This window comes from Gavialis gangeticus, unplaced genomic scaffold, assembly GCF_001723915.1.
Source record: "Gavialis gangeticus isolate Ggan-Ray unplaced genomic scaffold, GavGan_comp1, whole genome shotgun sequence".
Lineage (NCBI taxonomy): Eukaryota > Metazoa > Chordata > Crocodylia > Gavialidae > Gavialis > Gavialis gangeticus.
This window is the reverse complement of record NW_017729025.1, coordinates 5,331,287-5,351,928: the sequence shown is the minus strand read 5'-3', so window position 1 is coordinate 5,351,928 and position 20,642 is coordinate 5,331,287. Positions and strand designations below refer to the sequence as shown.

General features: G+C 45.7%; 1 protein-coding gene and 1 long non-coding RNA gene across 2 annotated transcripts in view; both read right to left on the bottom strand.

The window, feature by feature from the left end:
* Positions 1 to 20,642, bottom strand: part of MDGA2 (MAM domain containing glycosylphosphatidylinositol anchor 2) — a 557,209-nt gene that overhangs the window by 167,028 nt on the left and 369,539 nt on the right. The gene's annotated exons all lie outside the window — the stretch shown is intronic.
* LOC109298305 lies at positions 5,628 to 13,817 on the bottom strand. The gene is made up of 4 exons (XR_002097579.1): positions 13,692 to 13,817; positions 13,480 to 13,485; positions 9,017 to 9,019; positions 5,628 to 5,639 (listed from the first exon to the last, which is right to left on the bottom strand). It is a non-coding gene; the product is annotated as an uncharacterized LOC109298305 (long non-coding RNA).

The window sequence follows — 20,642 nt, the reverse complement described above, 5'->3', positions numbered from 1 at the left end:
AAACTCCCTTCTTGAGAGCACGGAGGCAGAAAGGGTGAAGATGAACATGGACCGACAATGCGAGGTCACGGTTGGCAGGGCTAACCGGACCTTGTCGTGCATCCACAGGTGCATCTCGAGTAGAGCCAAGGAGGTGATCCTCCCCCTCTACGCGGCACTGGTCAGGCCGCAGCTGGAGTACTGCGTCCAGTTCTGGGCGCCGCACTTCAAGAGTGATGTGGGCAACATGGAGAGGGTCCAGAGGAGGCCACTCTCATGGTCAGGGGACAGCAAGGCAGGCCCTACGAGGAGAGGCGTCGGGACCTGAATCTGTTCAGCCTCCACAAGAGAAGGCTGAGGGGGGACCTGGTAACCTTCTATAAACTCACTAGGGGGGACCAGAAGGGTTTGGGGGAGACCTTGTTTCCCCTCGTGCCCCCCCGCCCCCCAAACATAACAAGGAATAACGGTCACAAGCTGGCAGAGGGTAGTTTCAGACTGGACATCAGGAGGTGCTACTTCACAGTCAGGGCGGCTAAGATCTGGAACCAACTTCCAAGGGAAGTGGTGCTGGCTCCTACCCTGGGGGTCTTCAAGAAGAGGCTTGATGCCTACCCCGCTGGAGTCATTTGAGCCCAGTTTTTCTCCTGCCCAGGCGGGGGGTCGGACTTGAAGTTCTACAAGGTCCCTTCGACCCGACTGCTATGATTCTATGAATTGGAAATATGCTTTTTTTTGTTTTGTTTTTCTCCGCCACGTGTCATTTTAACGCAGTCAAGCAACTAGAAGCGGGTCTTGAAGGGGCAGTTTAGCCAGGACAGAAGTAATCCAATGGCACCAATCACAAATGGAAGATTTTAAAAACTGCTTTAAAAACATCAAAAAGTGCTAGTTTAAATTGTGATGCTCTGGGATAATTTAAAGATCATTTGGTCCTATCTGTGTTTCCCCCTTTGGGTCCAGCAATACTAAATGATTGCTGGTGGGGTTCTGGTCTTCTAAATACAGTTACCAGGAAGCCATTTTCCCATGTAATTAGTTAAAACATGGCCTACAAGGTAGAAGTATGTTAATGAAAGATGTCATCAATCTTTGATTTTTTTTTTAAATGCTTAGGCTTGTTTGATAACATACACAGGTTATCTTAATTGTCAAACATGAGGAATTGGAGAAGGGGAAATGTTTGTTCTGTCTTCCAGAGCACGTGCACAGGAGCAGCCAAAGAATAAACAGAAGTTGATGGCTCCTACGATTAATACAACAAACAAATGAATGCGACTGCAAGCTGCTGTTGGTCTCAGACTATATTACAGCAATGAAACACAGAGCATCTCTTGGGGACAAGGCCTCTGTGAGGGATTTAATTTGAGGAAGACAGCCTGTTACTCACCTGCAACATTTACATTTCAAGGTAGCAGTGACTGTTTGATGCTGTCATAGGTAAGAAGTCAAATGACTTTTCAATGACTATACATTGCAGAGAGGTTCATGCTGGATTTTAGGCTAGGGATCACAGCTTGTTTTATAGCAGTCTCTTTCTATCACCCTTCCTCCCCTTAACCCCCCCGTCAACAAGCTTGTTTCTATGAGCGGTGTGAAAAGCACCTGCAGAATTTCTCTTTTGTGAAAGTCATTACTATGCTTTTGACAGTGCGTATTAAAAACAGCATCTTCTAACATCTGGGGAGACATTTATACATATTACATATATACAATTCTAGCAGGGCTGGAGTGTAGTATCCATGATGGCTCAAAAAAGGTGCAAGAGGTTTTTGGGCGAAATATTCCAGTAAACGATATAATGGAAACTTGCCTTGCATATATAAAGTCATAAAACCTTCTTCCCCAGGGCCTGAGCTGCTGTCTTGTTGATGGAGTTTAGGTAGAGCCTTCCCTATGGCAGATTAACCCATGATTGCTGCTAAAAGCAGCATGGTCAAGCGATCTGTTCACTGGATTGTGATCCCAGCTCTGCCACTGTCCCGTGGTGTGACCTTGGGCAAGTCACTTTCCTCTGTAAGCTTCAGTTTCCTCCTCTGCGCAATGAAGCTAATGAACATGTGCATCACCTCCGTACAGTACCTTGGGACAGGTGGATGAAACAAGACACAGAAGAGCCAGGTAGCAGTGTACGTTCCCTGTCTGATACAGCCCAAATTGGCCATTGCTGGAGACACGATACTGGAGTAGATTAACCTGATCCAAACTGGCAGCTGCAATGCAACTGGGTGTGTAAATACTGTATGTAGCTATGTAACTGTATGTGTGTGTTACTATCACAACACCCAATCACCATTAAAGAGGAGCAGGCATACAATCTAATCACACACACACCAGACCAAAACCAAAGGTATAGTAAGAAACAACTGGCCTTTATCAAGGGGTAAGACAGTCCTGAAAGCACCCTGGCAAAGTCTCAGCCAGCCGGGGTGAGTACAGATGCTGAATGAGCGCAGCGAGCCCCTTCAAGCCAACATTTCATTTAAAAGACAGAGCAGGCCTCTGGTCCTGGTTGTAAAGACAACGTTAAAGAAGAGAATGAAAAAGCTCTGCAGTGAAGGAGGCTGTGGGCAGCACTGGTTGCTGTCGCACTAGCAAGCCTGGAAAAAGTGGTGCTGCTTAATTGCATTGCTGACATACCTCCCACCCTTTCATGGTCGAAGGCTTTCTATAGTTGACAAAGTTTTAGATTCATAGTCACGTTATCAATGGATGCAGGAGCAGCCTTTAAATTATGAATAGAAAGCTGATTTAATTTTTTTTTTTGAAGAAGGTATTCTCAAAGCACATATCCCACGTCCCTCTGGTGGCTTTCTGGGTATTTGGAGAATTTTTTGTGCATGCTTTTCTGGGTATTATTTTATACTTTTGCATGCTTCTGTAATTATGGATTTGGACTGGGACCACAGCCAGAAATATAGCAAGGCCGTTCTCCCTGTTTCCTCAGCCATCAGCAGGAAGCAACTATAATAGCAGGAAGAGAGGATGTTAATACGATGTTTAACCTGTTTCACAAACCTGAAAGGATTTGGACACACTGATCTATCTAAATGCTCCTGAATGATTCTCTGAAGAGCCTCTCAACTTCCCTTCAGAGAACTGCACTAACTTCAGCCTTCTGAATACAACTAAAACCAAAACCAAACCTTAGTGAAGGACAGGACATTTGGGGTGAAATACAGCTTTGTGTTATGATATTCTGTCGAATATTCCACATATATGACAGTACTAAGTGCACTACACCTCCTCTGCAGGCTGTGGCTAGCTAGCTAGTGACCACAGCAGCTGTTCTGATGGAAGAAGAGCATTTTAAAACCCTAGAAGATGCCATTAAACACAGTTAATAGACTACGAGTGCTAGTTCTGTTGCAGCCTTCTTCATCATTAGGGACAAAGGCGGCTCAGTTCAAAAATGCCTCTTAGGATGCTCTGACAACGACCTGGATCATATCACATAATTACAGGGTTGGGAGGGAACTCAAGGTTCCTCTCATCTCACTCCAGCTGACCTGTGGCCACAGATCCTTCAGCTGTGGTGTCCAAGCCCTTTAGCTGGTCTTGTTGTGGCCCTATTTGCAACACACCCCTGGAGTGAATCTGAGTAGGGACTGAACTGCTGTATCCCCAGAGCTGCAGTTGTAAAATGTCTAGGTGCTAAATGCAAAGTTATTGCAACTGAAAATCAAACATGCTTTTCTTTCTCCCCTTTTGGCCAGTGACCTAGGAAGGAAGAAGCAGTGCAGCAGTGTGGGGACAGGCACTCCCACCTCTTTGCAGAATGCTCAGTATCCATCCAACCCAAAACACCTGGATCATTAGGATCAAAATACTTTGATCTCGCATGGCCTCATCCTCACTGCCATGCATTTGCATTTTCACCAACCTGCATTTTGCAAGTTGGCTTCATTTCCATCCAGGAGAACACAACACACCATCCAACTCTCCCTAGGCCTGAAGAAGGGTGTTTGTGCTCGAAAGCTTGCAAAGACCGGTTTTTCCAACTATTTAGTTGGTTTAATAAAAGACATCACATTTACCCAAAGAACCTTGTCTGCCTAGGTCCTTGGACCAACACGGCTACAAACAACACCCGTGATCATTAGAAGCCACTTTCAAATTGATGTTTCAGTGTGAAGGATATTGGCTTGCACTTGCCTTGAAAGCTACCATTTCACCACTCTAAAGGCAGGAGTTATGTGCTAGCAATAGATGCCTTATGTATTAAAGTTTTGTTCTCACCATCTAACCGTGCAGTGGCATCTTCTAGCTGCGGTAGAGTACATGCTGCTTTGCTGCCGCTTCTTTAAACCACAGTCCTGGGTAGGGGGTGATGTGAAAGTGCCGTTGATTACACAGAGCATCAGCAGGCATGGAAGGACAAGGAGCATTGGCAGGCCTGCTGTTATCCTCCGGATGAGGCATATTGGTCCCGTGGGCAGCTGGCAAGTACTGAGAGCAAATTCAGAGCCAGGCAACCCACACAGCCTCCATTTATTTAGTGTTCAACAAAACATTTTATCTGAGATGAAACATGGTAAGAAAAGCAAAAGGAAAGAAAAGCCAGAGTCTGCAGACAGAGGAGAGGGAAGCCCCTCTTGATCCACCAACTCAGCAGCCAGGTCACAGACCTCATGCCTCCACGGTGATCACCCACGGCCACACTGGAAAGATTTTATCAGTGTATTCACACTCCCTTCATGTAAGCGGTGTGCCATCATATTTTCCAACACATTTGGGGAATATCCAGGTGGCTATTCCTAGGATACAGCATTTTCATTGATCAAAAAAGAAAAGGGGGGGGGGAAATTGCCATATTTTCAAGATCTCCTGGATCCCGCTGCCTGGGTTCACTCCCTCCATCTTCCTAAAAGAGAGTGAATTCGACACAGAGCAAACCCTTGCAATTTTACTGCCATTAAGAAGCTGTTTTGATGTGAATCAGGTGAGATTTCCTATAAAGCAGGCTTTAAAAAACCCACAAAAAATACGTATCATTTTGCACAGTTTGATCTTCCTGAACTTACCCCCAAAGGGCCACACCGCATCCATTTTTAAATCCTGTTCAAAAAAATGTCTCCAGCTTTCTGACTTACAGCTTGAGTTCTTCAAGGCAGGGGCCATCGCTACTATCCAAAAAACAGATGAGAATGAAACAACAAAAATGTGTTGCTCACAGCATGAACTGCGGGGTGATCAAAGCTGGCAGTTCTTTCTGACGGGAGAAATTACAACATTTCTCCCTGGGTCACATTTGCAGACTCTCATGGAAAATCTCTAGTGCAACAAGCAAATTCTTATGAGGAGAAAATTAGTAGTCTTGCACCTATCTGCTCCCCAGACAATAGCTAGATTTTGCAGATACACTAAAAAAATTTCCTTCTGAAAATCAGTTCAGATTTCTCCACCCCTCTTCTCCATGGAGTTATTTTATTTTAACTTTGGGGTGGTATTTTTCAAAGATATCAACACCCACAGTTAGGGGCAGATTTTCAAGAAAACTTAGGGTCCAATTCTTTTAAAGAGATGTGCTTTTTTGAATACCTAGCCAGAACGGTCACGAAAAGCCACGCTGGGTAGGGCTGTGCAATGCTTCGGTGCAAACACTCAATTCAGTGGAGATCTGGCCCGATTCGGTGGCTGAATCTCTGAATCAGAGGACCCTTTAATTTAATTTTAAAACTTTTAAAGCTGTGTCTATGTCCAAAACAGCATCGAATTTCAGATTCGGATTTGGCCGAATCGAATCAGGACAGCGATCTGAATCGGCAAATCGAATCACTGTCCCCGATTCAGGCTGAATCTGAATCGAATAGGGCCCGCTTCGCACACCCCTAATGCTGGGTATTGACCAGGTTTGTAAATCTGCCCCATATTTTTCTGTGAGCACTTGGAAATCTACCCTCAAAAGACTTTAAAACAGAAAAATTTTTTCCAAATCCAGCCACAGCTAGACTCTTGCATGCTTCACATACTACGCTTTCTCAACAGTCCCCTTTTGCAACAGGATGAGATCATTGCGATGTCAGGTTTTCATTAGCAGACCCAGAATCACTGTTTGCTGCTGGAAAGAGCACTGAAAATCCCCAGCAAAGAGAGCATGTTCGCTTTGGTGGGGAAATGAACCTATGGAAGAAAAGCAACAGAGGGAGGTTTGGGATACAGGGCCTCGCTCATGTCTAGCAACAAAATAAATGTGTACTTTTCTGTCGTGATACCGACCCCGTACAGGATCCCCAAGGAGAAGTCATGACCCTCCTCTAAAAGCAGTGCAGAAGAGGCCTCATGCAGTTAATTTCCCAGCAGCCCTGGGATGTGCACCTGATCACGACTAACCTCCCCTCTCCTGGTTTTCACTGAAATCCGGAGGTGTGCGTGGTCAAACCCACATTGCCTTAATCCCAGTGAAGCTGCAATTTCACAGGCTTGCCCCGGGCAGTTACTGGGCAGCTGGGCCATGCTGGGGTTCAGGACGTTGCATCTTCACTGTGATTATTACCTGAGCCAGCTGCCTTAAAGCAGGTTTGGCTGGACTTACATGTCCTGTAGTTACAGCTTCCCCATCTACAGCACAGATGCCATCTAGGGCAACACAGCTGAGCTTTATGGAGAGCTTCCACTTGCTATAAAGAAGCTGGAAGGATGATCCCCCTTTGCTGTAATTGGGCCACAATAAGCCAGGGCCAGACACAGGCATGGGAGAACCAGGTGGCTTAAAAATGGTAATTTTTTTTAATTATTATTATTTTTTTATTATTCTCTCTGGTGAAGGGGGGCTCGATATGGAAAAACTTCTTTAACTTCTGAGTCCCCAGATTATGGAATAGACTCCTCCCAGAAGTGGTGCAAGCACCTACTCTGGATACCTTTAAGAAATGCTTGGATGCTCACCTTGCTGAGGTGGTCTGACCACAGCGGGGTTCCTGCCCCATGGGCAGGGGGACTGGCCCTGATGAGCTCATGAGGTCTCTTCCAGCCGTATGAAATCTATGAAATCTAAGTTTATCTGGGGCCGCCAGGAGTCTAGGTCTGGTGCCGCAATTAGCAGCAAGTTAAACACACAGTATGGCATCAAGGCCTCAAATATAAACTGCATGCTATGCATTTTCATCATGAACGTGATCTCCAGATCATTCAAACTCACTACCAGCCGAAGAGAAGAAAAGCAAAGTACTGGCTCTGAAGAGTGGAGTCCCCCAATGGTCAGTGCTAGCATCAATATTTTTCAATGTATATACCTTGGACTTTCTACATATAACATCTAAACAACACATGAATGGTGACAATGTCGCCATAGTATCCCAAGGAATAGACACGAGAGAACTTGAAAAGACACCGATTACTGACATGTGGAGATAGTCAGCAATGAACTCCAATTGGAGTTTGAAGTTGAGCATCAATAAATCAGTATCATCACTCTTCCACCTGGACAATTGTCAAGCCAAGAGCACGCTGAATATCAGAGTAGGCCACTACATCCTTCCCCATGAACATACCCAAACCTAGAGTCACTGTAACAAGTTGCAACCCCTGAGGCGGCTGTGACACCTCCCAGTGAAACTGTGACTCCCATCTGGCTCGAATTCTATGGCCTCTCCCGCTAGTTCACTTGCCTGCCATGCCTTCATCTTATGATTAAAGAGTGTTTAGGGGAGGCCACCAACAGGCCTCGAGTGAGCCTCAATCCTACTAATTTTCCTCCGGGTCTCATCCCAGTCCTCCACCCTAATGGGTCGCTCCTGGCTTGACTAGGCCACTGTAACCTTAGGGGCAAACTGTGTGTCTCCTTTTTCTCCCCGACACCATGCCCCAAGCCTTGCAGGTGTTACAGTACCATTGTTCTTTCTGTTGGGGCCTTGGCTTCCCCAACCTCCACCTCTTTTGATCTCACTGGGCTGGTTTGCCTAGGCCCACTACGCCGGGCCTGGCTTTGAGACACTAGCATCACTCTAATCACCGTCACTCTCCCTGGCCTCTGTCTACCAGGGTACCTCCCTGCCAGGGTACCTCGTCAGCGCCCGGGGCCTCACTACTTCTGTAGGCAGCAACCAGACAGTCAAGCATCCCTGGGTGTCTCTCTTGGGCAGGAGCTCCTTCCCCTGGCAGCTTTCAGGGAGAGAGTCCTCTGCCAGCCCCAGGCTTGGGCTTATATGCTCCCAGGGCCCCACGAGCCACCCATGTCCCCCTTCCAGTCAGCCGACTGCTTGTAGGTGTCTGCTAACTACCTCATTTGCCCTGGCAACTGGATGCTGCTGTGCTTTGCCTACCCTGCAGTGCTCCCTGGCTGGGCTGCCTTTTAGGGCTGTGTGAAATTTTGGCAGCCGTTTCATTTTGGTGGTGTTTTGGGATATTTCGGCATCTGAAACACTAAAACAAAATGGAAGGCTTCGAAACATCTCCGAAATGAAACAAGGCATCCAAAATGTTTTCGAAAATTTCAGAGTTTCTGAGCTGGGCTTGCAGGGAAACAGCTGTACGCTGCTGCCCTGCCATGCGACTTGGCTGCACGGGGAGCAGAGATCCGTGCCGGGGTCTCCTGCCTGCCCTGCACAGCTCCACATCGCCAGGACAGCGCGAGGTGGGCAGCGGTGGTGAGAAGACCACCAGTGTGCATCTCTGCTCCCTGCAGAGCCAAGTTGTGCGGCAGGGAGCAGCAGGCTTGCTCGCTGCCCTGCACTGCTTCCTTGCTCTCTGACCTGGCATGACAGGGATAAGAGATCTGTGCAGGAGTCTCTTCGCCTGCACAAAGGTCAGCGGCTCTTCTCCTCCCTTGGACGAGCCAGCCATGGCCCCGTCTTGCTCCCCGCTGGGGCCCTGCAGCTCCCGGTCCCAAGCCCTGCCCGGCTGGGCAGTAGGGCCATGCGAAGTTTGCAGCCCATTTGAAACAGATTCATAGGAGATTCAGCAAAGCCAAATCTCCGAAACAGATTTGGCCAAAACAAAATGGGACAGTGATCCAAAACACTGAAACAAATCACCATCCTCCGAAATGGCCGAATCCGAAACCGAATCAAAACACAGCTGTTTCACGCAGCCCTACTGCCTTCATCTTAAAGTAAGAGAGAGCCCGGGCTTTCTGTTACAGTCACATTACACCATTCCCACACCTACAAATCACATTCAGGGCAACAGTAAAAGCTCTGCACGAGTATAAAAATAGTTTAGTCGGCACAATGCGAGGTGCGAACTGCGAAGTGTTCAGAACCGCTGCACTTGCAATGGTAAACGGCCCAACAGAATATTGTGCTCCTGTCTGGTCTCAAAGCTGTCACAATGAAAAGCTCGAAACTGTACTTAACAGTGTGCTGAGACTCATAACAGGCCACACAACTTACACACACACACAGACAGATGTACTCTAGAGTCTCGGGCCTTAGACCAAGAAGATGGACCCTAACGTCATTACTGGCAATAGAGGGAAGAGATGATGAAAATGATCTACTCCATCAACTCCCCCCAGAGGCGGTACAGTCACCTACCCTGGAGATCTTCAAAAGACAACTGGATGCACACCTTGCTGGGGTCATCTGACCCCAGCAGTCTTTTCTTTCCTGCCTAAGAGGAAGGGGGCTGGACTTGATGAACTCATGAGGTCCCTTCCAGCCCTTAACTTCTATGAATCTATGAAAAACTGTTAACCGAAGACCCGAACAGATGGAGGTTTAAGAGACTCAAAAGTCATAAACAAGTTGTACGTGAAGCCTGATAACTCCAAGACTGGGGATACTGAACCAAACCTATGGGCAGCAACGGAGTGGGCGGACCACTGGGAAAGGTCAGATCTATTCCTACAGCATTTTGTAGTAACACCAAATGCTGTGTGACTTTGATAGACCAGTGTGGGTCAAGCTGAACAGACTAAGATCTGGATATGGACGTTTCAAACCAACACTTCATAAGAACCTCTTGGACAGCCCCTGGTGTGAAAACAGTGTCCAGCAAACAACACAGTACTTAATTGAAAGCTGCAATCTTTACAAATGCTCCGATGGGGCAGAGGGAATCTGCACACTAAGCAATAACAACAGACAGTGGCTCCTAGATTCGGAAGTTGGTATCTGATGCCACGTGTAACAGCAGTAAGTATACGAATATATTTTATACCGACAAAGGGCAGATCATGAAACCTTGAAATAGTGTGACCTTAAGTAAGCACTGGTATGGTTGGGCAATGAGATGCCGTGCACCATGAACCAGTGTGATAACACCCAGCCATTGAAGCGATTCCGCTGATGAGAACACAAAAACAACACAACTGCATCTTGAAATCACGTTAAACAGCAATTTCCCTGGGTTACCATTCATCACCAACCCACAGGCATGGTGGCTGATATTCGAACCACACAATGCTGGTTGCTTTTTTTCAGAAACATGGAGTATTCATAAATTGTACACGTCTTTTTTAATTGCTGGATAACTTTGAAAATCAGCTGTCTGGTCTTAGTGGCACTGAACTATAGGGAGAAACACACTCTACTACTTTTGCATGGCTGGGAAACAATTTTCAAAGAAAGAAATCACTGAGATACCATCTTTGTTCGAGCTGGAAATCTGTGAATCAGCAGCAGGGAGATGAAAATTCAATCTAAGGCTCTCAATAACACTACTCAAGAGAAGACGATAAAGAGCAAAAGGAACCAGACCTTAGACTCAGCCTTGGAGAGAGGCAGATTTCAAAAGGATAACTACCGAAGAATTGTTCATTAAAGCAATCTATCTGAGCACATCCTGACAGATAAGAGTGCAAGCAGTGAGTGATCCAGGGGCCAAACTACATGAAGTATCTAAAGAGTTCAGGAAAATGTCATGGCTAATTGTAAAGTAGATGAACTATCTGAAAGCGATACGTAGGTGACTTCCCTACAATCCAATGCCAGTAGCTGATGACATGTGACCCATAACAATGCAGTCAGGAGACAATACATACACAATACTGACACAAGGTGAATATTGAACTACTACATTTTCAGAAAAATACCAGATGGGTACAGAGAACTTAAGACGTCTTTGTGAAATGATAAAAAAAAATGAATTTACATCATTCTAAAAATTATTTGCCAGAAGTTATACTAGATTGGAAAAATCAGTCTTCTGATTAAGAATCAAATGAAACGAGGCAGACAAAGGACAAGTTTTTTCTTGGAAGTATAAAGTACATCGGTAGAAGCCCCAAATACTGGACAGTCACAATCACGCACAGCGCTTGACACATCAAAAATTGTGAATAGTCTATTTTAAAGAGATTCTTGACTGATCTTTCAGATGCATGTTTCTGATATTCTTTGAAATTGGATGTCCTTCCATTTCTTCGTTAGCCTGAACCCTTGGGATGGTTCTGAGATTCAGCTTGAATTAAACTGGACAAAACACCCAATAAATACCCCCAGAGCGAGTAAAAGCTGAGTTGAATGCACAAGGCATCATGATGGGCTCTGACAGGGACCTACTTTGCAGAATCACAATGAATGCTCACGATAGCCCTTGGAGCCACATTTTCAAGAGTGAATTTGGGCTTCAAGACATAAGAGCATAAGAAGTGCCAGACGGGGTCAAACCAATGGTCCATCTCGCCCAGTAGCCCATATCCTACAGTGGTAGAAATGGAAGCAATACAGGGAGGGTGCTGAACTGGGTATCTCTACCTCTACTCAATACTCTTCCCTGGCATCCACCATTTATTGCATTAGAGATGCTGGAGGAAACATCTCCAACTGTTCTGTTCAGTGCCCATGAGTATATTATGCAGGAATTTATCCAATCCATTTTTTAACCTGGCTATGTTTTCTGCCTCTACTACCTCCTGTGGCAATGAATTCCATAAGTTAACTACATGTTGTGTGAAAAAAAGTATTGGTTTTAAACTTCTTGCGTACTAATTTCAGTGGGTGCCCCCTGGTTCTAGTATTCTGGGACTTGGTGAACAACAGTTTCTTGTTCACTTCATCCATACCCTTAACGATTTTATTGATATCTATCATATTCCCCCTCTGCCTTCTCCTTTCCAGACTGAAGAGTCCTAGCTTTTTCAGTCTCTTCTGGTATGGCAACTGCCCCAGGCCCTTGATCAGTTTGGTTGCCCCCTACCTTTTTGAATTATTTTACATCCCTTTGGAGATGTGGGGACCAGAACTGCACACAGCATTCAAGAAGTGGGCACAACGTGGATTTGTATAATGGCATAATGAAGTTCTCCGTCTTGTTTTCAATTCCGTTCTTTATGTTACTCAATATTTTATTGGCTGCTTCGGTCACTGCTGCACGTTCAGCTGACATTTTTAAAGAAGCATATACAGCGACTCTAAAGTCTCTTTCTCGAGTTGTAACAGCTAATTCAGAACCCAGCATTTTGTATGTATAGTTGAGGGGCTTCCCCCCCCGGTGCATTACCTTGTTCTTATCAACACCGAAGTTCATCTGCCATTTTTTGCCCACTCAATTAGTCTGGTGATATCTTCAGTTGCTTTCCAATCACCTGGGAATCTAACTACCCAAATCATTTGGTGTCCTCTGCACTTACATATTTCACTGTGCGCCCCCATTTCTAGGTCACAGATGAGAATTTCAAACAAAATAGGGCCCAGAACAGATCCTTGCAGGACCCCACTTTTGACTTTCCGCCATCCTAAAAAAATGACCATTTCCCCCTACCCTTTGCTTTCTATCTTTTAACCAGCTCTCAGTCTACAAAAGAACCTTCCCTGAAATCCCATGGGAATGAAGGTTGTTTTTTTACATCTTTGGTAAGGGACCTTGTTGAATGCTTTTGTAAAGTCCAATTATATTACATCAACTGGGTCCCCCTTGCACATGTGTTTAGCTGATGTAGCAAAACCCCCACTTTTTCTTGGATTTTTGTACATAGAAACACATTCTCCTCCCTCCCCCAACCATTTCTGACTTTCTCTTTGCCTCTCTATTCCTTATAAGTACTTATGATAACACATAGTGAAGATAAGACATAGGATAAGCTCTTGTATTCCACTATTGTAACAAGCCCCTTTTATATTGTCCATGTATCATTGTAAATAGTGTTCTGTTATTTTGGTATTGATTTTTCTGTTTTATATTGTGCGATTACTATTATTACTATTGATTTTTATTTGCTTATATTGATTTTATATGATTCAGGCCGGTTTTTGTAAGTTAGCCAAAGTAATGTCAAGTCTCCATCTTGTATTGTCAAGTCTCCATCTTGTGTCCTATGCCTAGGCAGACACTATTGTAGTCATGTTGTAACTGTGACTCACATCTACCCCTCTTGTGTAAATCGGTTGCCTGGATGAATGAGGGAGAATGAGAGTGGTTGAGACATAATGGTAGTAGGCCTAATAATAGCTCCTACTGAATGACCGGACCATCAGCTTAACGATCCTACCACCCCCTTGCATTGACTCTCCCTGAAACAACAGACCCACTCCCAGAACCAGAGACAAAACCCAACATTTGAAAGGTAAAGACCCTCCAAGAAACCAGCAACATGGAAACAAAGGACAGAACAGAAACCAGCAACTCCACCATTGTACTACACTGGACAATGAGGACACCTGGAACTGCACATCTTCATCCAAGCAGGACTGGCCCTTACCTGGGCGTGTCCTCCCCATTGGAGTCACAGGTAGCTCACCTCCATAAAAGTGGTGTTAGACTGTGACCTCTTTGGGATGCCTTCTCCATCCACACCGGCACTACGCCATACCACCTATCATCCCAGAGACCCCCTTCTGGACAAGACCTTGCTGGAGAAGACCCCGACGGGCCACTGAGGATCAACTCAGCCTGGGATACGTAGCTATCATCATCCGCATCTTCCCTCCAAACAAGAGACACGAGCTCTATTTCTATACCCCTGGACTTCAAACCGTTTCCCCCCGCTACCATTGTGTGGGTGCGTAAGTGTAAGTGTGTATGCAGGAACCAATCATTTGTAATCTGAATATTGTGTTACCCGCTTTTCTGTCTAATAAAACTGTTATTTGGAACCCCGAGTTGGGTTTTGTCTTACTGCGGTCCTGGCCCTGCTCCAATCTCTGCTCCTCGCCCCTCTCTCTTTCTCTGCCGCCCCTAACCCCCATCCTGGCTCTTTCTCTGTCACCTCCGGCCCCCATTCTGTATCTCTGCTGCCTCTCACCTCGGCTGTCCTGCCGCCTCTGACCCCCCGCTCTCAACCTGCTCCCCACTCACCTCGCTCCCACCTCTGCGCCTTGCTCATTTCTCGATCCCGGCTCTGCTCTTTGATCTTGCCACCGTCTTTCAGCTCCAACTCCCAATCTGCTCCCTGCTCACCCCGCTCCTGGCTTCACTCCCCAATCTGCTCCCAGAATTTCTTTCTCTCTCCTAGTCACCAACCATCCCAACTCCAAACATTAACGCGCTGTATCCTGAGTGGGTGTTCACCTGTGAGTGTGTGTATGAATCGGCAATTCTTGTATGTGCATCGTGTGTGTGTGCCTTGCATATAATTTTGTGTCATGCCCTCCAGCCTAGCAGCACAATATTGAGATTCTGAGCATTGATCTTGTATTGTCAAGTCAACACTGACACCCTCAAAAACCTCCGGCAGATTGGTGAGGCAGAATTTCCCTTTACAAAAACCATGTTGACTCTTCCCCAGCAGCCCATAGTTGCCCATGCGACGGCTGGTTTTATTCTTTATTATCATTTCTACCGACTTGCTCAGGATAGAAGTGAGACTCAAAGGTGTGTGGAGACTCCTGGGATCACCTCTTAAACCCTATTTTAAAGATGGGTGCTGTGATGGCAACCTACAACTCCTTTGGCACAGAGGTCATGTGTAATGATAGGTTACATCTTGCTGCCAGCATTTCTGCAATTCACCTTTGAGTGCCTTCAGAGCTCTCAGGTGAATGCCATTTGGCCCTGGAGAATTATTAGTAGTGCATCAACAATGTGATGGTCGATGCGCTCACCGTGGGAACACACGGAGCAACAAGAGCGCCCTATTTGCCTGCCGCATCTCCCACCACTACACCAAGCCGGCGTGCCACCTCATGGTGTCCAACACCATCTGTGGGTCCCATGACATCTACATCAAGCACATCATTAGCCATCGCCAATACACCGAACCCACCAGACCGACCGCCAGCGGACCAGACCCAGAGGAGACCGCCGGTATACCTCTGCACCTGATGGACTCCGAGACGAATCTTCAGTGATGGACCACTCCACTCCCCCTGAAGAGGACCCCGTGATAAGACTCAATAGACTGACAAACTCTTTCAACCTACCCCCTTCCACCTTTGTGGACCGTTGTATGGGTTTATTGGCTTTTCTGTTTTCCCTGTTGCCATTTTTGGAAGGATGCCTTTTTGCCTCGAATGGCCTCTTTAACTCTATTATTGAACCGTGCAGGGGTTTTACTGGATGGCTTGGTGCTCTTTTTTGATTTGCAGTGAAGACAAGAAGATAAAATGGCAAAAAGACGAACAGATATAGCACTGCCAAAGATGGACCTTAGATTAACGTCCCAGCAACCAGCTAACAGACATTACTCAGACTATTTAATGTACAACTAGAAAGATCTCAGACACCATAGTGATGAGTATGGTACAAGTATCTGTACAGAACAGAACAGATTCTCGAACCAACTTGAGACATCACTGATGAAACAACAAAGTTGTAGAGATGAGCACGTGAAAATCTGACTATTTTAATTAAAACCCCTGAGGCTGATCCAAGAGATGAAATTCTGGATCCACAGAAGGATCTAGTTTTACCTCTGGTTTCAGAGGAGACAGGATTTCAGCCTACAAACTCGGCCCATAAACAGCGCTATACACCTTACAACAGGTCAGAACATCCATCCAGGAATCTGCTACTATAGGAGATTTGTGTAATAGAAGTTGAATCACAAAGGAAGAAACCCAACATTATAAGGAACTCTTACTATTCATCAAAAGTACTTTTCCCATACTGGCATGATAAAAGATAGTCAATAATTAGAGTCATTTTACCTACCAAAAAAAGGAACACACCTATTGTGGCATCTTAATGGGCTTTTTTTCCAGGTTAAAGGAATGCTATCAGTTTAAAAAGCGCATACTTTTCACAAAATTGCTTTACCTACTGCTGTTACAAGTAATACTTAAAAGTAGAAGAAGTGAAAGAGATGCGAGTGTGGGAAGAGCCTTTAAAAAAAAAAACAACAAAACCTCTGCACTTAGTGCTTAACTTCATCATATCCCCATATAATCAAAGCTTAGTCAAGTCCCAAAATTGCTTGTGAACATTTTAACACATCAGGAGGAAAAAGAAATAATGGTTTTAAAAATAGGGAAAGGAAATTGTAAAATCATTTTAAATAGTGGGGGAATGGTGGGGGGAAGGGATAGGTGTGGGTACTTGACACTTCTCTTAAATCCGTTGTCGAATACATGTCGAGTTGATGGTATCCTTTTTCTCTTATGATCAGACATCTTTATATGCTCAATGCTTATATGAATGCTTTATATTCAGGAAGAAATGAGAGAGTGGGCTGGGACCTGCCGGGGGTAGCAAAGAGGATGGAGCTGGGCTGTTCTCAGTGGGGGCAGATGACAGGACAAGGAGCAATGGGCTCAAGCTGCAGCAAGGGAAGTTGAGGTTGGATGTTAGGAAAAACTCTCTTATAAGGAGGATGGTGAAGCACTGGAACAGGCTCCCCAGAGAGGTGGTGCAGTCTCCATCCTCGGAGGTTTTGAAGGCCTGGGTAGACAAAGCCTTGGCTGGGATGATGTAGTTGGGGCTGGTCCTGCTTGGAGCAGGGGGTTGGACTAAGTGTGAGGTCCCTCCCAATTATAATTTTCCCAGGTTCTGAGTCAGCCTTGAAATCCATGCACATAAGCATAATTTCAGTGTAATAGATTAGCCAGGATAATCAGAGACGTGGTCAGCAGCGATAGTCTGAAGTTGGTTGTCTGCTGACAAAATATCACACCTCTCTCAACTGGTCAGTGTTAGCGGTGCCACCCTGCCCTTCCTGCTGTCTAGGACTATCAGGTGGGTTTTAAACTGACAATGAGAGTGATTGTGAAGTCATGCACAGACACCAGTCATGTAAACCAGTTTCAAGACATCTGACACACCCAAGTACAAAGGGGTGTGTAAGGAATACATTCTTCATTGTCTATACATGCATTTGAGGAGTCTGAATGATAAATACAAGGAGATGGAAGCAATAGTGTATGCAATGAAAGACAATATAGCCAGCATCAATGACTGGCCCATTAAAATCAGTACTCAAAAGGACAGAATGGGAAGGGACATGCCACTTTGTGTTACATATGTGGTCTGTTACAGACAACACAGAGCCATAGCACTGAATTCCTGTGGACTACAGCACTACCCATTAAAACCAAAGATGGAGTGTCAGTGACCTCTGTCACAGGAGAACTTGTCTTTCATTGGAGAAAACGACACGTCATCTGCCGTATGTAGGAAGAAAAATGGTTTCAGGGATGCTTTCAGCCTGTGGGACATTTGCTAGGTATCTCCTGCCGTTAGTAACAAAACTTACTTGGAAGCTTTAAAAATAGTAGATAGTACTTTCTTACCACATTAAGCCAGCCACTCAACACAGGGTAGCTCGATATCGGACCTCATTCTGGCAGACAGAGAGGAGCTAGTCACTGACTTAAAAGACAGTGGTTGCCTAGACACCAATGATCATGATCCTAGTTACAATTAGCTTGTGCAAAAAGAGTGTGACACCGAATACTAACATGTAGCGTTAGAACACGAAAAGGGCCGATTGTCATAAATTTAAAGCATCGTTCACATAGATCATGTAGATTACAAACTTAAAAGTAGATAGCGTTGATGAAAATGGAGACTCGTTCCAGGTTCCTGATGGCTGACCAGAAAGCCAGCATTTCAGTGTTATGCTAGACCAAACCCATACCTGGCTACAAGGAAGCAGCTAAGGTCAACTCAATATATAATGAATAAAAAATAGGGATACTAAACAACAAAGACCGAAAGTTACAGGTTAAAAAAATACAGATGACTGATAAGGGAAGTTACATGAATCTTTTGCACGCCCCCCGAAAGGTAATATCCAGGCCTGCTGCCCCAGTTATGCCTCCCCACCTGCTGCTCCCTTAATAGGGCTGTCATCTCTTCCTTAGCTTATTAATGAAAATGTCACGGGAGACTGTAGCCTTGCTAAAGTCAACATAAGTCATGAGCCTTTCACCTTATCATAACAGGAAATCAGCTCGGTGAGGCACAACTTGCTCTTGGTGAACCCATGCTGGCTGTTCCTGATCACCTTGTCCTCCTCTAGGTGCTTCATGATGGATTACTTGAGGACCTCCTCCATGATCTTCCCAGGTGTAGAGGTCAGGGTGGCTGGTAGACAGTTCCCCACATGCTCCTTCTTCCCTTTCTTACAGAAAAGCACTATATCTGACCTTCTCCAGTCTTCTGGGACCTCACCGGAGTCTCAACACTGATAGAGCAAATAGAGGATTTGTTATTGCTCCAAAACTAAGGTGGGACTTCTGAAGGACATAATCCAGTCCAGATTCTGTGCATGTGTGTGCACATTAGGGATGCATGACCATAGTGGTTTCTCCTCACCTTTGAACCTGCAGCCAAATCCTACTCTGCCAATTAAATGACACTTTAGGGACTTTCAGGTATCTAAGGCCCAAATCCTACTGTCTCCCCAAGACATCTCTGCCTGCTGCTGGTCCCAAGCTAACACAGTCGGGCTCAGGGGAGCACCCAGTTCCACCTGTGGAAGTTCAGAGCTCTCCCATCCCTTCAGTATTCAAACTTCATGCATCTCCACAGGTGAACCCTGTTGCATCCTGAAGGCACAGACTTCACAACAGGGAGCCAACAGCTGTATCCAATAGCTATTTAATGCAAGTCGCCTCATCGATGCTGATGTAAATATGGAGTCATGTCCTAAGTAATGACATGGTTTTGGATTTACCCTTAGGAACAGGGGGCAGGAAATGATCTGTAGGAGTTTCATCAATGCATGTCAGAGGGGATGCTGGCATATGGTGCGTGGGGTGACCTAAAAACAAATGCATCACTAATAATGTGTATGACTGCTTTATCATCACCGGTAAGGTGAATAAATGTGGAGAGCTTTCAGTGGGGAAGAGTGGGATGATGTCCCAGGCAGTGGGGTGGGCCAGTCTGGGCCCATTCTTTACTCAGGGCCATAGGCGTGTGCCTAGTTTGCCTATGTGTTAATTTGGCCCTGTTCACATCTCCTCAAGAAACTTTCAAAACCAAGTCTACTGCTAGCTGGACAAGCACCCCAGCCACTAAGGAAGTGGGGCAAAATGGGTCCTTCTCATCCAGCCCCATGATGTCCCCCTTTGGGACAATACAGAAACTCCATGTTGGCCTCATATACTACCAAACATACAGCTCTGATTAGAGACTGGATTGGTAATTCGGTATCACGTTCCAGGCTTTGAGCTCATCACCTGCAGGCATCTTGGAGGAAGGGATTTCCCTGATGCACACCTGTCCAGATGACTTTTTTTCCCCTGTTGTTTGGTTGTAGCTGGAGGCAGGGAACAGGATGGCATGGATCAGTGCTCTGAGCACATCAGGAAAAATCTCTTTAGAGATGCTGAAGCTGACATGGCTCACATGTTCAGGGTCAAAGTGATCACTGGATTTGAGATTAAGGAATTTCCCTTCAAGTCAGACAATCAGAGACATGTTTTTCTTTTTCTTTTTTTTTGTGGGAAGCGGGGGCTTGTTGTTGTTGGGTTTTTTTATTTAATGTCCTCTGCAGCCTGATTGTGGATTGCCGCTAGGATGATCGCCTGACTGCGCTCCTTGCGGCGATTGCGAGGTCTCAGACGTGGGTGGCACATTCTGTGCTGATCCCCATACTGGTCTGGTGTCTGCAGGTGTAACAGCAAGGCGAGCCTGGGGCTTTCTGTCGCTTGAAGAGAGCAAGAGCCCAGGCACAGCCCTGCAGGGAAGGCAGAGCACAGCTGCATTTGGGTTGCCATGAGAACTAGATAATGAGATTAATTAGGAGGCACCTGCCGACAAGCCAGGAGGGTCATCTGACTGGAAGAGGGCAGGGACAGAGAGATATAAGGAAGTCCTAGAGATGGGTCGGGCAGTCTGCTTGTGGATGCTGAACAGACCTGCCTGAGTCTAGCTCAAGCTGTTGCACATCTGGGTGAAATTCAATGGTCTGTGATATTCAGGAGGTCCAATAAGATGATCTAATGGTCCCCTGTGGACTTAAACTTTTTGAAATATTGCAACTTTCCCAAAATTAGATTTTTGCACATTGCAATGGGGGTATGGGCTGGTAAGTTGTTCCACACATATTTCATCTCATCAGATTCTTTTTGGGTATTTCAGAGCTAACACGACTAACAAAAATGCTATAAATAGGCTGATCCTTTCTCCTTTTAAGCCTTTCTAACTTCATTATCAAAAGGCAAAAATGCCCTGCAGAGGCAACTACAGTACCTGAAGAGAATTTCTAGAAGTGGATGGATGAAGAGGAAACACATGTGATAGATAATTAGGGCCACGGGCATGTGCCTAGTTTGCCTATGTGTTAATCTGGCCCTGTTCACATCTCCTCAAGAAACTTTCAAAATCAAGTCTCATAGACTCAATGAGTGGGAAGAGACCTAGACAGATCATCTAGTCTGACCCCCCGCCATGGGCAG